The sequence below is a fragment of the Acyrthosiphon pisum genome, chromosome A2 (genome assembly GCF_005508785.2).
Source record: "Acyrthosiphon pisum isolate AL4f chromosome A2, pea_aphid_22Mar2018_4r6ur, whole genome shotgun sequence".
In the NCBI taxonomy this organism is placed as follows: domain Eukaryota; kingdom Metazoa; phylum Arthropoda; class Insecta; order Hemiptera; family Aphididae; genus Acyrthosiphon; species Acyrthosiphon pisum.
The window spans coordinates 54,031,378-54,046,571 of record NC_042495.1 but is presented as its reverse complement, the minus strand read 5'-3'; the positions used below and the strand labels follow the sequence as shown (position 1 = coordinate 54,046,571).

General features: G+C 31.0%; 1 protein-coding gene across 1 annotated transcript in view; it reads right to left on the bottom strand.

Annotated features, from left to right (window-relative positions):
• The window catches only part of LOC100168845 (protein piccolo), a gene marked incomplete at its 3' end in the record, with an annotated part of 136,465 nt that overhangs the window by 102,259 nt on the left and 19,012 nt on the right, over positions 1-15,194 (bottom strand). Inside the window, 1 exon segment of the mRNA XM_008186542.3 lies at positions 13,968-14,030.

Here is a 15,194-nt window from a genome sequence, read left to right as displayed (position 1 = left end):
GATTTTTCTAAAAACATTAAATTTGTTGGGGAAAAAAACGAAAAAATACTACAAGTAGGAACCTACGCCTTTCTTAAAATAAACGCCATTTGTGTAGCAGGTTGCAAATGATCAACCTTTTAATTTTAGATAAGGTAGTTGATGAACTATCAAATATTATATAATATTCTCAACACTTGACCTAGTATGATGATGGTTCTACTTCCAAACTATTAAATCTTAACTCGACATATCTTTTTGTGCGGGAATTCAAAAAATAATATCAAAAATATTTAATTGAATTTATTAGTTGTAATATTGTACTTATGAAAGTAAACTAATCGGCTTGTGCAACGAATATTACTACGGGTTTGCCCGCAACGACTGCCGATCGTCGATAAGACTCGTCATTGGACGATGTATCTATATTATTATTGCTACGACGATAGGTACACTGCACAGCCCCGAATAATAATTATATTAATATTCGCGTACTACGATATACGTGCAAACTATAATATAATATACGCAATTATTATTGTTAAACGATAACACGTGTAATAATTAATACTAAAACAGCAGACGACAAAAGGCCATTAAAAAATTAATCATTCATAATGCAACACTAAAGATATTATAGTCGTCACACTGTCAATGGATCAGCAGAGGTAAATTATTGTCCCTAGGCTCTCGACGAGATTTTGGGTAAAATAACATAATTTTTTGGTGGTGGTTAGGCGGCGTAGGTAGAAATCGTGTACCGGTTGGTGGGCGGCGATGGGGTGGGATGAATGATTCTTGAAATCGCGTTTCGGAACGTCGCCGGTGACGTCATCGTCTGAGGCGCGCGAATATATTCCGTACGACTTGCGCGCGTATAATATTATCGTGTACGGCTCTCCTCTCTCCGTTCGTCAGTGGGCCCAATCGGCGGCGGTAGTCCACCCTCGTCCGTTATTACGCGCGGATCGATAGCGAAGCCAAAATAGATATCCCGACAGACGGATTTAGAGACCGCGTTTTAAATATAAACGCGTCATGAGGATGATACATCGCTGAGGGAAAATCTTTAAGCCTGCATTATAATATATTTCGTGTAGCCGCGTAGGTAACACTGAACCGTAATGTGTTATTTGGTCTGAGTATAATATGAGGATATCGTAATCGACACACCACGGTCCACGGTTGCACAGCGGCGGTGATTTTTGAGACAGTTGTCAAGCAGCATACTATAATATATAACATGTTTGTATTATTATGTAATACTTATATTAGTTATATCATTGCATCACGCAGGGGCGGCTAAACGAGCGAGTGAGGTGGATAATAATAATAACAGTAATACATTTATGATAGGCCCTTCCAGACCTACATGACCGGTGAATTGGATAATATATTTTAAGGATAGATCGTCCCTGGAATCTAGTTTATAGGAGTTATTAAAATATAAAACATCGCGCGTCATAAATCTGGTCGAGGAGGCGGCAACCCACCCTGCATCACCTGTAGCAACGCATATATGTATATATTATCCTACATGTTTATATAAAAAAAAAAGTATGCCAATAATATTTTTTTCTATAATATAATCTGATAAAACTATTCCCATTATTTGAAACCAAAATTATTTTTATTTTGATATTTAATGAAGATAATAAACTCACGATAGTTTTGTATAGATGTCTATTCTTGTTTCACAGTCTCCAGTGGTATCATAAAATCAATTTATCATAATATGATACCTACATAACATGTCCATGGAATTAAATAAAAAAAAAAAAATAATGCAGATATGCAGACAGCAGACGCGACGCAAACGAGCAGTCTTATGAGTGCTGACAATCGTATTAGAAATTAGTGCAATATTAAAAAATTAAGAACTCTGATCAATTGTTATACTTTATTCAAATTTTTGCTAGGCTTTATTTTCATTGTTATTTATATAGCTGGTACTACTACTAACTATTAAATACTAAGACTACTTAAGTAGGTACTAGTGATGTGTCTATAATGTTTAAAATCAGCCTCTTCCCTCCTCATACATGTACAAACAATGAAAAAATCCTTTGATTATCACTAATATCATTCTGTAAACCATAAGACTATTTTATATGGTGGAAGGTGGAACTGAGAAGTAAAAAAAAACATGATAAATCGATTTGCAAATAGACCAATTTTTTAAAAAAAAAAAACAGCGTAATAATAACATTAGTAGCGTTCGATAAACGAAACATTATAATATTATTTTATTTTATCACATACAATTATTATTCACAATTTGATATGTAAGCTGAGCAAAGCACGTGATATATATTATAATTATACTCGTTTTTATGCGCGGTATGATAAATATAACATGATTTATTCATTTTAATAATCGTTGTTCCGAATAATTATTACGTGAAATGCGTTCGTAAATAAAATACCCGCGCTGTAAGCATAAGCCCCGCGCGATATTTTACATCATGACTGACCTTAAATTTTTTATTCTAGTAAACCTTCATCGTATTATGTTTGTATACAGTATAGGTATAATATTTATGTTGTTAAATTATTATTATAGTATATATTATATTATACATAAATACTCGAGACGACCAGAGTACCAGACGCGCTTTCGTACATTCACGTCGAACATATATTATATATAAAACAGCAGTCTATTCTCGGCGGCCGTGTTGCTATTTATACAGACATTGACCTACAAATCTCTGATTTCACACGCCGTTTTATTTCGTCATTATAATATACCATTGGAAATTTTTTTTCGATTTTTCACCGTCACCGTATATACTTTCGCTGACTTATTCGTCACAAACATCGCGAACGTGCGCTCCGGGCGCTCGGACAAAAAATCACGGAAGAATTCGACGTGGTATAATATACGACGGGTCGTGAATATCGGGAACCACCCTCCCGGAGAAAAACCGACGTCGCATTCCGCTGGAGTGTGTGTGCGTGCATCCGTCTGTATAAGTAATAGCTAAAGGTGCATAATATATTTATATATATATATATATATATATACAAAATATATAATACAAGTACGAATAGGGTGGGGTCGTTGCCGCCGTCGCGTCGACGGTCGACGGTCTGCCGGGACAACACCTGTCTGCGTTGTTATATTTTTGTATCGAGTCTGCAATCCCTGGCGCACCTGCGGCGGTAGCGAGTTGTATATTTTTGTTATTATTATTATTATCATCATTTTTTAATACAGTAGTAGTATTTGTAGTAGTAGTAGTAGTAGTAGAAGTAGTTATTATGGTCTGCGAAAAATTGTTTCGGAGGGGAATACAACATGTCACCACCGTCGTCGTTTTCGCGTTCGTTATTACGTACTAAATATACCTACCTCCGACTTGTTACGCGAAGACTGTAAAGTGAAAACTGTAAAAAAACATCGTCTCCCTATTCTAATTCAGATAGATCAAGTCCCAAGAGGGATATACATTTACTTATCACTATTTTCTCGTTGATAGGTGGGTGTTACACGAGAGGTAATTTAATGTGATACACGCTTAGTATATCTATTAATCTATTATAGTCTCATCGCTCAACTTCATACCAAAAAGTCTATACCGAACAATCCAAACCGGCGTCTAAATCATACATGGCCTTGATATCTACTAGAAAGAAAACTATGTAAACACAACTTGTCAAATAGTAGTAAGATTATCAAATTCACTTATTGACTTTTGTAATCATTATGAAGATTGTAAATAATTATATACGAATAAAAAATAATATACATATATATATATAGAGGTACATCAATTCGACGACGCAGCAAAGGCGGCTTCCATTGAAATACGTTATTATTATTTTAACGTATCACAAAGATTCGGCGGGCGAGAGCGTTGTTGGATGAGCAAAGCGGGGAGGGGTATATGCTACAGCCAGAAAAACGACGAAATCATTTTTTTTATCATAATATACAAACGAGACAATAGCAATAATAATTTATGTTTACGCGAAGCATAAAAGAATAAAATGTACCTATAATATAACGACCATATTTTTTTTATTATTTTTTTTCTCTCAATAAAACGGGCAGTGTAGCGAGCAGAACCAGGAATTCCATAGCTCGCTGCTACTATTGCTATAATGTATAGTGCGCGCGTTTCGGAATTCGTAGAAGTCGACGTGACTCGCGCGAGTTCAATAAAAAAGAATAAATAAATATAAAACAAACTACAAAACTTAAACGTTATTTACTCACATTACAGAATCTATATTGATGAAAATCATAATTTTGTGCAGGACGAGTTGTTTTAGAGTAAAACATTTTATTACAAATATATTATTACATTACGCGTCGAGGCGATTCTCTTTTTGTTCCTGATCGTTGATCGAAATTTATTAACACTATTAATTCACATATATTAACTATATAATAATATATGGGTTACATTATGTTATAACTTACAAGTTATAAGTAACCAGGTAGGGATCAGAAGTTATTGCATTAAAACACTTTTACAATTGATTGCAATAGATAAAAATGTATAAAATATTAAAATTGCAGAAAAAAACTGTTTTTGATCATTCTGGCGAAAAATTCCGAAGCCAAAAATATGAACAATTAATGAACCGGAGAGTAATAAATTCTTATCAGTAGGTATAACGTTTATTTTTAGTCAAACTAGTGCCATAGAAGGTATAGAAACTGCAAAGTGGCGGTTCATCGCACCTGGGTCCCCATGTAACAAAGTCAATAAAGAGAGTTTATTTAACCTAGATTATGTAATTCCCTAATAATATTTTTACCAATCTAAATTTAATCATAGATTACATTAAAGAATGGATAGGTAATTTGTGCTTATCATACGAAATCGAACATGAAAATATTTTGAGATTATTGAGGTCTATATTATAGAGGAATATATAAGCAATCCAATATTGTCCTTTACACATATTATAGACGAATAATAAGCAATAAGCTCTTATTGCTGTAACGCACTGGCACTCTCATCGAAATTAAGCGTAGGTACTACGTTGTTTCCCAGTGATACACTTATTACGCACATAAATATATTATAATTATTAATTTATTTGATTTTTAAAATTTAAAAATTGCAACGTTTATATATTTGTTTAAATATTTTATTGATTCAAGATAAAACCATCTCAGACAATGGGGTAAACAACGTAACTGCTACGTATGTATACATTTTTGTGCAGGATTATGAATTATGATATTTTAAAGTGTAACGTATCAAACAATATATGATAAATGATTGTTGATTAGTATATATTAACCTATTTATAAATAAGACTTAACTTTTTCGAATATGACTAAAGAATTAAAAAATATTACTTTGAAGTTTGAATAATAACCATCGTTAGAAGTATTATATAATATTATAACCTGTTATTTGTGTTATCAATATTATCACTAAAGTTCTACCAGCAACAGCCAACAGAATTGAATGCATTAAATTGTATGTTACCTCTCATATCTATCTACATATTAGCAAACAATATTTATAGTTGTATAGGTTAGGTTAGGGTACCTATTTAGAATAATATTGTTTATTTATATTATGCATTCATAATTAAATGCGGTATAAGGTATACGGTATGCGTGGTATTTTCCGTCGATTACTTTTACGGCAAAAGCAGTCTCTGTCTTTAGGTTAGGGTATGCGAAAAATCAAAACATTATAACTAACCTTCCACCGGTGAATGGTGGGAAACATTAAAAATTGTTTCGTATGCATACGTGTCTGCCGAGAACTATTTAAACAAAAACTATTCCATTTTTTAACTTTTAATACATCTATAAACCATCCGAACGTTATATTATGTCATGTTCTGGGTAGTCTCTATGTTTTATAATATTATATGTATTGTGTATCTAAGTGTAACCGTATTAGTTTCCCGAAAACACGTGCTTTCGCCAAAGATTGTCGATAACGCACAATATACATATTACATTATACACGCCCCAACGGGCAACAGTCGCCCAAACCACCAGATATTAACTGTGTTATGGTTGACTTATGGTTTATCTCAACACTGCAGTTATCTCTAAAACGTCAGAATCGTCATGTTAGCAGTGGTCGTATATAATCGGTAAATGTATCGTCATTAATTTATGCTGCAGACGTGTAGACCATTTTTGTGTTAGTCTATAAACGATTCTAAAAGTATATTTGCGTGAAAATTAAAGTATCGCTGAAATAGTAATTGAAATTGATAATCGATAGATAAACGAGCTTATTTAGTTATTTTTATAACATATTAGATGACTAATTATTTTTTAGAACAACGGATAATCAACATTAATGCTGACATTTGATAATACTTGTAATACACATTAATGAAATAGTGTTACGGAGAGACCTGGATAATATAATATTATTATCGAATGAATCGTGGTTTTGAATTTTGGTAATTATTTTAATACAATGCAGTAATAAGATATAAGTGTTCTAATTATACACGTCTGTAAGGCGAAATTATGTTCAATAGTATCGACGTCGAAAAAAGGTCAAAGTTCCGAGAGAAGTCATCTATTTGTGTATAGGAAAAAGGGCGGTGAAATAATAGATGAGAATAAAGCCACAAGGAAACAAACATTTTGCCATCGCATATTATAGCAGTAATGTGAGGAATATGATGAACTGTCCTCATTATTGAAAACCGTGTGCTGTGTACAGATAAGGTATATGACGTATTGTACAGATCTGTGTATGTAGGCTGTTGTAGGTCCTCGTCGTTAGTATTAAAGAGTTTTATTTTTTTGATTTACATGAGCTCGATGAGCATACTTATCTCAATAATTACAAAAATGCATATAAAATCGTAACGGACAAATTAAAACATACAAAGAACGTTTCAATCGATTATTTTTGAATATAATAAAAAAGCATGAACAAATATAATACTTGCTCGTTGACATGTTTTAATACACTGGCAACAATGGGCATTTTACTCTAAACTGCAAAACGATTTAATACCTATCTACGAGCGTCATTAGTTGTTTTCGTGAACCACGCCTTTACCTGTACCTATATTGTACTTATTGATACGGGGAACATAGAATATGGCACAATATGCTGTTTTAGACAATAAACACCATATCTGCTGTAATGCTGACTGGTATCACATTTTATGCAAACTAGGTCAATAACAAAGTAGTCTGTTAGTGACCTCCAAATCTATATCATCCAATTGTTCGATTTGTAAGTCAATAAAAGTTATACAAAATAATAATACAAATAATTGAACATTCTACTCTCGAAAAAATGAAATAATATAATACACGCGTGGTCTTAATCTTAATTTTACATGTACAATTTCTTGATATTGTAACTCGGAAATAATGTATAATATACGATAATTTAAAACATCAAGGTTAATATTATCCGCATGGCGGTTTTCGACTTTTCTAGTCTAGTGCTAGACGATGCTAAGCTGAAAGTGACCGAATACATATTAGGTATAATATATTTATTTTCACATATTATTTTAATAATGATAAATCGGCCGAGATGATCACATACCACGTCGATACATGAAACTATGAAAGCGATACAAGCGGTTATCATGACACTGACACGTATGCCGCCATCGTCGATGCCACTGTTGAGCAATAGTTTTGCATTGACAATGACCCAAATTCTTTCGTTATAGTCGAAGTCGAATAGAGGCGTAAGTCGATGTCGGTCGGCTGTCGTATATTATGCCCGTAGCGGTGCAAACTCAATACGCGAAGCAACTACAAACGAGATAAAAAATATTATGTACATTGTAATACCGCAAACACACACGAATATAATAAACGTAATAAAAATATTATGTGAATAATAATTATTATTTTACGCTTTCACCGACCACACGGTGCGCGTACAGATAGCGCTCAAGGCGACGGTATCGATCGCCGCCGTCGCCACTACCTGATGCCTGACCACACTGACTGTCCGATTATTCCGAGGCACCACACGCGCACATTCCGCGAAAGGCTGTTGCACCGGGGGATATCTGCAACGGTGCACCATCGTTCGTAACTCATTGAGACGAGAAAAAAAATTCAAACATTATGAGAAACAAAATGCACTAATATTATTATATCATACCGTCATATAGTTTCGGAACGGCCCGAACGTCTAACGAGCGATTCCTATGCACCTATGCACATCGATGCTAACCACGGATTCAAATTTCAGCCACTTTTAAATACTAAATACATTTTATGGTTAACAAAAAAAAACCATAATTATGACAACATAAAAAACGATAAGATAAAAAATCCACTGCAATATCACAATATTTTATAATATTATAGAGCGTATTGGCATTTTGTCCATATTTCTATAATAAAACGTAGGAACTGCAACGCGAGTTACAACAATTGAATGGACATTTTTCGTAAGCAAACGACCGGATTATACACATAAGGTTTGTTTTCACAGCTAAGTTCAGAAACCCACAACATCACGTCTTCACCTGAATACGTGATAAATTTAAGTCGTTTAAATATTTATTAATCGATATACAAGGACACTAATATTGTTATATTATGACTTACTATATTTAGATCACATGATATTATATGTTTAAATAGAATATAAGAATATTATATGTACATTATTTTTTAAAATCGATTAATTTTTGTTTTGGTAAGATTTATTTTTTCAATCCCGTTGTATTGAAAAAATCTCAAATCGTCTTGTTAAAAACTCGCGATTCTCATATGTGTAATAGATATAACCCATGAATTCAAATATTCATTGAAAGAACTTCATTTTTAAGAACAAAAAATTAACAGGCGTTCATCATAAAATACAAAAACGCCTGAGAATAATGACTGAACAATGTATAGTTACGTAACAAATTACATAGTTACGTGTCGACGAATCGTCCAACGGGAATATTACACGAACCGTTATGTGTATGCATCCGGTCAGGGGCTGATTCGCATATCGGGAAGTCGGTGGTTCTAAACAAAAACAGCTATACACAATTGGCTTAAGTTCTGAGTTTCTGACACGATTAAAACGTTTTGATACACGGAAGCGATTTGATTAGAAACTACAATATCATAAATCATAATATTGTCACGAGATAAAACTGATTTCTTAGTTAAAACTCCTGTAATTCATATAGGGTATGACAAACATGCTTGTATTTTGCTTGTGTTTTTACCGACCACCATTATGACCAGGATTTGGGAGTTCCGCGTTTGCTTATGAATGATTAGTACCTACGTAAATAAAACTAAGACATGTACATTTCAATATTGAGTATCTTTTTATTACTTATAGTATAATTAATACTGTATTACTTTCTTCTATCTTTTACGAAAAATACATTTACCTAATTGAACACAACAATTTAAAATTTAAATCTTTGGAATTTCTCAATTAATTTGTTTAAATGATTTCACTTTTAATAAGTAATTGTTTAAATTTTAGTATTATGTGAATATGAATATTAAGATTTACGCTATATTTTATTATTATAATATATATTATTTTCATTATATTTTACGCTATAATAGGCTATAACTATTGCCCCGAATTGGTGTAAAATATCAACGAATATTAACGTGTCCAAAACGAAAAAAACAGCTTCCTTCGCCACTTGATTCCTCGAGCATTACCTTTTTCAAATTTCAACATCAATAACCAGTTATTCATAAACTATTTAATTGGAATTAAATTATTTATATAGATAAGATAAGGCTAATCAAATTAGCTTACGTCTTACGGTAACTCATTATTTTATTATTTTGTCTGATGTTATTGGTACGAGAAATAACTCATTTGTACTTTGTATGAATACATGGTCTCATATCTACTGTACGCTACATCGTATACAAAAATCATGTTAACGAATTAACGTCAAAGAACATAACATACGTACCGAAGCATATTGCTTACACATTTTTAAGAAAAATATAGATAATCAGATGATTCGGTATTATATTTTATTCATTATTATACTTTATACTTTATAGCCTACCTTATAGATTCTTTTTTTCAATTTAAAAATTAAATATTTTTATAATCATGTTTGCATAATTTATATGGAAAAAGAAAGATTATAAAATGTATGCTTAGTCATAATCATAAACAGACAAATTTAACTAAACCACATAAGGATAAAACATTTGCAACAATTTAATTTAAGTACATAGAATTCGAAAAGATTTTTGTAAGTACACACCCCTATGAAATATAATAATTAAAATACGAAAACATTAAGTTACACAAAAAAAAACACGCATAGAATAAAAAACGATTGTCATTTTACATATTCAAAAATTTGCAAATAGATATGTATTGGCAACAAAGTCATGGAAATTTAATTTGAAATTACATAATTTGGGATTATACTTTTTTCAGAGGTGAATTTGTACTTACATATCAGACAAACATAAATTATAGTAATCAATAATCAATATAGGTACATACTTATAGTCTGTACTTATATAGGTAACTTTATTTAAAACAGTGTTTTGTTAGATGAAATTTTATACAACGAACTTATTAGCCACACTCATTGTTGTTATATATTCTGAACGAAAGCTATTTAGAAGACATATTATAGGTAATAGGTATATTAGATATTATATTATAGCTTTTTTGTTTATTAAGTATAATGTATATATTAGGTACCTATGCAATTTTTAGCATTATTCCATAAAATTAATAAAATGTCAAAACGATGACCACGTGTGCTACATAATTAATTATACTTGTATCTATCTTTATTTATTATACTTGCAGTACTTAAATACTTGGCTAGTTGGAATTTGGATTGAACATATTAAGATGAACGATTTTTCGAATAAAAAGCTGAAGCACGCCAAGAAAACTATCAAATTGCGAATAATTAATTATGTAGTATAATAATATAATATAATAATATTTTATCAAGCTTCGAGTGCTAGGCCATTAGCGGTATATTTTCAATCTATATGATATTATTGTATATTGCTATAATGCCTACTATGTTATTAAACAACGATAATAAAATAAATATATGGTAGGCGGAAACAGATGAGCGATCTTGAACTTTTCTATTCGCTCATCCTAATGCCAACGTGCAAACAAAAATTAGTAAGCACCTATTTCTGACGTTGTTATAGGAATGGTATATATATATATATATAGTAACTAATTAATCGACCGCCGTATATGTAGTACGGCCTCGTAAATATATATCACACGACTACACGAGACCCGCTACTATTTGCACCACCGAGTATATATAGTATTATAATAAAATATCATGTGTGTATGCATAAAAAAATCTAAAATACGATGTTTTTGCGCTACGACCGTTTTATAACAGGAGAATGCGATTCGTGGCGTATGTGTAACAATTTTCGTTACCGTATATCCCTGCTCCTCTATACATTGGACCAAAACCAATAAAAGTGCATCGGGCGTGGTTGCCAAAAAAAAAAAAAAAATAATAATAATAATAATAATAAATAGTATATACATTAACAATGATGAACACGCGTGTGTGCATCCGTCCGAAGCGAACACACCACCAGCAGAGAGGTCAGCGGCTATAATATACTTATCCAACTACGACATTTTAAATACGTAACGCAAACATATGTAATGAGTTTAATAAGTAATAACTACAAACTATTTTTTATTCTTTGGAATGGAATTAATAAGATTTCACCAAAAACCTATAGGTATACTTGTTTTCATATAGGCATTTTTAAGGGAGATTTGAGGGGGGCATTTTTTTTATAAATTGAAAAACTAATGATTGAATGATGTATAATATAATAATTAATTCGATAATATAGGTAAGTAAAAAATATTAAACGTCACAACTCTACATTTTTTTTCGTGTTTCAAATTAAATTATATTCTACATAAATATAATTTAAATTTAAAAAAATGTTCAATATTTTTCGATGTACCTAATGATAAAGATCCTGTGCCCCTTCCCAACTTGGACATACCTTGGGGGCCTCGAGGCCTTAGGGGTCTTAACACATCACTGTTTGAGGGATTAGCCCTCAGTGTGCCCTCCAGAAATTTAAAAATATGTTGATCAAAGGAGATTATTTCAAAAACATCTACTTTTCGATTTTATTCAAACTTCAACTCGACTTTGACTGTATATACCTTATTCCTCAGCATAATGTAAGAAATAATTTCCGATGATAAAACAGATTAATATAAATAAGAATAAACAACTTTTGGCGTACGGAGTAATTGTATATATATGGGAGGGAGGCCGCAAAGCCCCACAATTGTGCACATTAAAAATGTATATCGTGAGACTATAGCCTACTCCAATATATTTGATTACTCTACGCTTATACTTGTTTTCTTACAATTGTTTCGAGGCAATGAAAGCCATCGCGTCAAAAAAGTAAAAAAACTCATTAAATCCAACGACACTTCGTAAAATAAAATTTTTATTCGACACGTATTGGCATACATGGAGTATGGCAATTATTGTGTAAATGTATATTATACTTCAAACGACGTATCCTAAATTTGTCGGTTGTGTAAAATAAAAAATAAAATAGTTAATTTATTTAAATTGCTGAATTATGAATAAAACGCAAGTTATACATTTTATTACAGCCATTATACGACATACGCGGAACGTAACGATAGCACAATTAAATGTCCTTTAAGTAAGGGGGCAGATTAAGGGGTTATGTTATAAAATGTATATACAAAATTTCCTAGCCCCCAACCCAACAAAGTTGTACTTGTGGCCAAAACTAGATATTATAATATATACGTAGGTACACCTAAGTCAAATGTACGTACTTTGTAAAATGTATCACACGTTTAATTTTGTTTTGTAACGGTTAAACTAAAAACGAATAACGAGCCACAAGGTTAGGTACTATTATTACTTGCAGTAACCAATATTTTTCTCACGAGAGTTTAATTTCGAGTTATAATCTCTAAAAACCTATTTACCTCTTACCAGTGGCGTGTTGAACTCTTTTTTTGTGAGGAGCAAAAATGTATACAAGCTACCCACCCGCCCACCCCCCTTGATGTTTATAACGGAATTTGCAACTCAGCAAAAAAGTTTAAATTAAAAATTTACAAAATATGCGTACATTTGTAACGATTTTTATAATCGGATATGATATTTCTACGATATACCTAGTCACCTAGGTGACAAGGTATTTTGTGGCAGGGAGACCACCCACCAACCAACAATTTTTAAGGAGCAATTGCTCCAAAATAATACCTTCGAAACACCACTGCCTCTTACACATTTACATATGGATATTGTTAATATTTAGATTTTAAAGCCAGACACAATTTTACACATGTACCATTACAGTAAACAATAATAATAAAATGAGGCATGTAAAGATAAAATAACATAGCTCACGATGAATAATTCCAGTTTCAGTTATATAATATTGAAAACATTTAGCAAGTAACATATTTATTTTTAATTATTAATTTCTGAAGAAATTATTATTATTTTATAAGATACGAAATTATCTATACCTACATTGACTATGTGGTTCTGGTTATAATAATGTGATGTATAATTTTTTATCGTTTTAAAATTCAAACTAATTCACAGACTCCAGTATATTATTATAATTATTTGAGAAGAAAATAAACTACAAAATACACATACTATAATACCAATAAATAATAATGGCAACTGGTAAGAAAATATAAATGTGGAAGAAAATATTGAATGTGGTTTCTATTTTGGTAAGTTCTTTTGTCACTCCGTCACCTTTTTCGTCGAAGAACTTATTCGTATAACGCGAGATGTATAAAAGTTTTTTAATAATTACTATTGAAACGTAATATACACATTTTGAATTTGTTTGTTTTACATTGAATGGTAGTCACTATGTTTACCAAAAGTCGTAACCCATAATACAATATTATTTACAGTAAAGGTTATACACAATGATTGGACCAAATTACAACATATTATTAAATGTTCCACTAACCTTTTATACTTTTATCAAAATATAATTTTAATTCGCGTAAGTAGGTACGTACCACGTTATTGATGTAGAAGAATTTTTCAAAAATCCACTTGTTGTAAATTTATGAAGGTCAATCCTGAAAAACAAAAATGAAAATTTCATCATCCAGATAAACCATCCAATCAACGCATGATTTTTTTAATAAATAATTTTTTTTTAAAGTCAATTTGATTAGGTATAAACAGAATAGGTAATTTCAACACAATATTAGAATATTCTCGGTGGATTATATTAAATATCAATATTTTATTAATGATGAAGCATACACATATCACTCATAAGTCATAAGGTTTAAAAAGTTTGGATTACAAGTGAAATAATTTTTATTTTGTACACCTAACCTAATAATGTGTCGAATAATAATAATATTAACAATATTTTCTTTATGTGTGATATGTATAAATGTATAATGTTCAAAGTGATATTATTGTTCAAGAGAATAATAAAATGTCAAAATACCGTTAATTTTTAACTGAAAGTGCGATAATGATCGCATATCATTGTCGCTGTTCGGGGATGGAAAAAACCGTATATGTATTTTAGATTCTGAGTGGAACGATGAATGTATTGATTTTACAATGATGTGTGTTTTTTTTTTTATTTTTATTTTTATTTTTATTTTTATTTTATTTTTATTTATTTTTGTATCTGTCATCACCTTTTAGGACAGTAAAAGTGCTTTGATTTTCTTCAAAAGTATCTTTTCTGATAGGAAAGTGAATCTAGTTGGTACTTTGGGGGGTCAAAAGTAAAAATTTCCAAGTAGTTTTCAAAAGCGACGTGAAAAACAAAAGAAAAATTAAGGAAAAACGGGAATTTTTACGCAAAACCTGTTTTCGAGAAAATCGATTTTGGTTTTTAGTGCAACACTAAAACAAATGACCGCTGGTACATAAAATGTTGACTGAGTGTTTATATTAGCATTTTCTATACACTATAACATTTTCCAAATATTTTGACTTATTTTGAGCTGTTTACGGACATTTGTAGTTTCCATTTTTTTTATTTTTTTTTTCTATAAATATCAATAAAATTTTATTTGTTGGTTAAAAAAGCTTAAAAATTTAATAGAAGGTCCTATTATATTGTTTCAAAGGTGGATGAAAAAAATTAAAAATCCATTATCACAATTTTTTTTTATAAACATCTAAAGTTCAAATATTGACAAAATACGTAAAAATGACGAAACTTTGCAAATTATTTTGAGTTAGAAATTAATGAAAAATTTTCTTTTTAAATC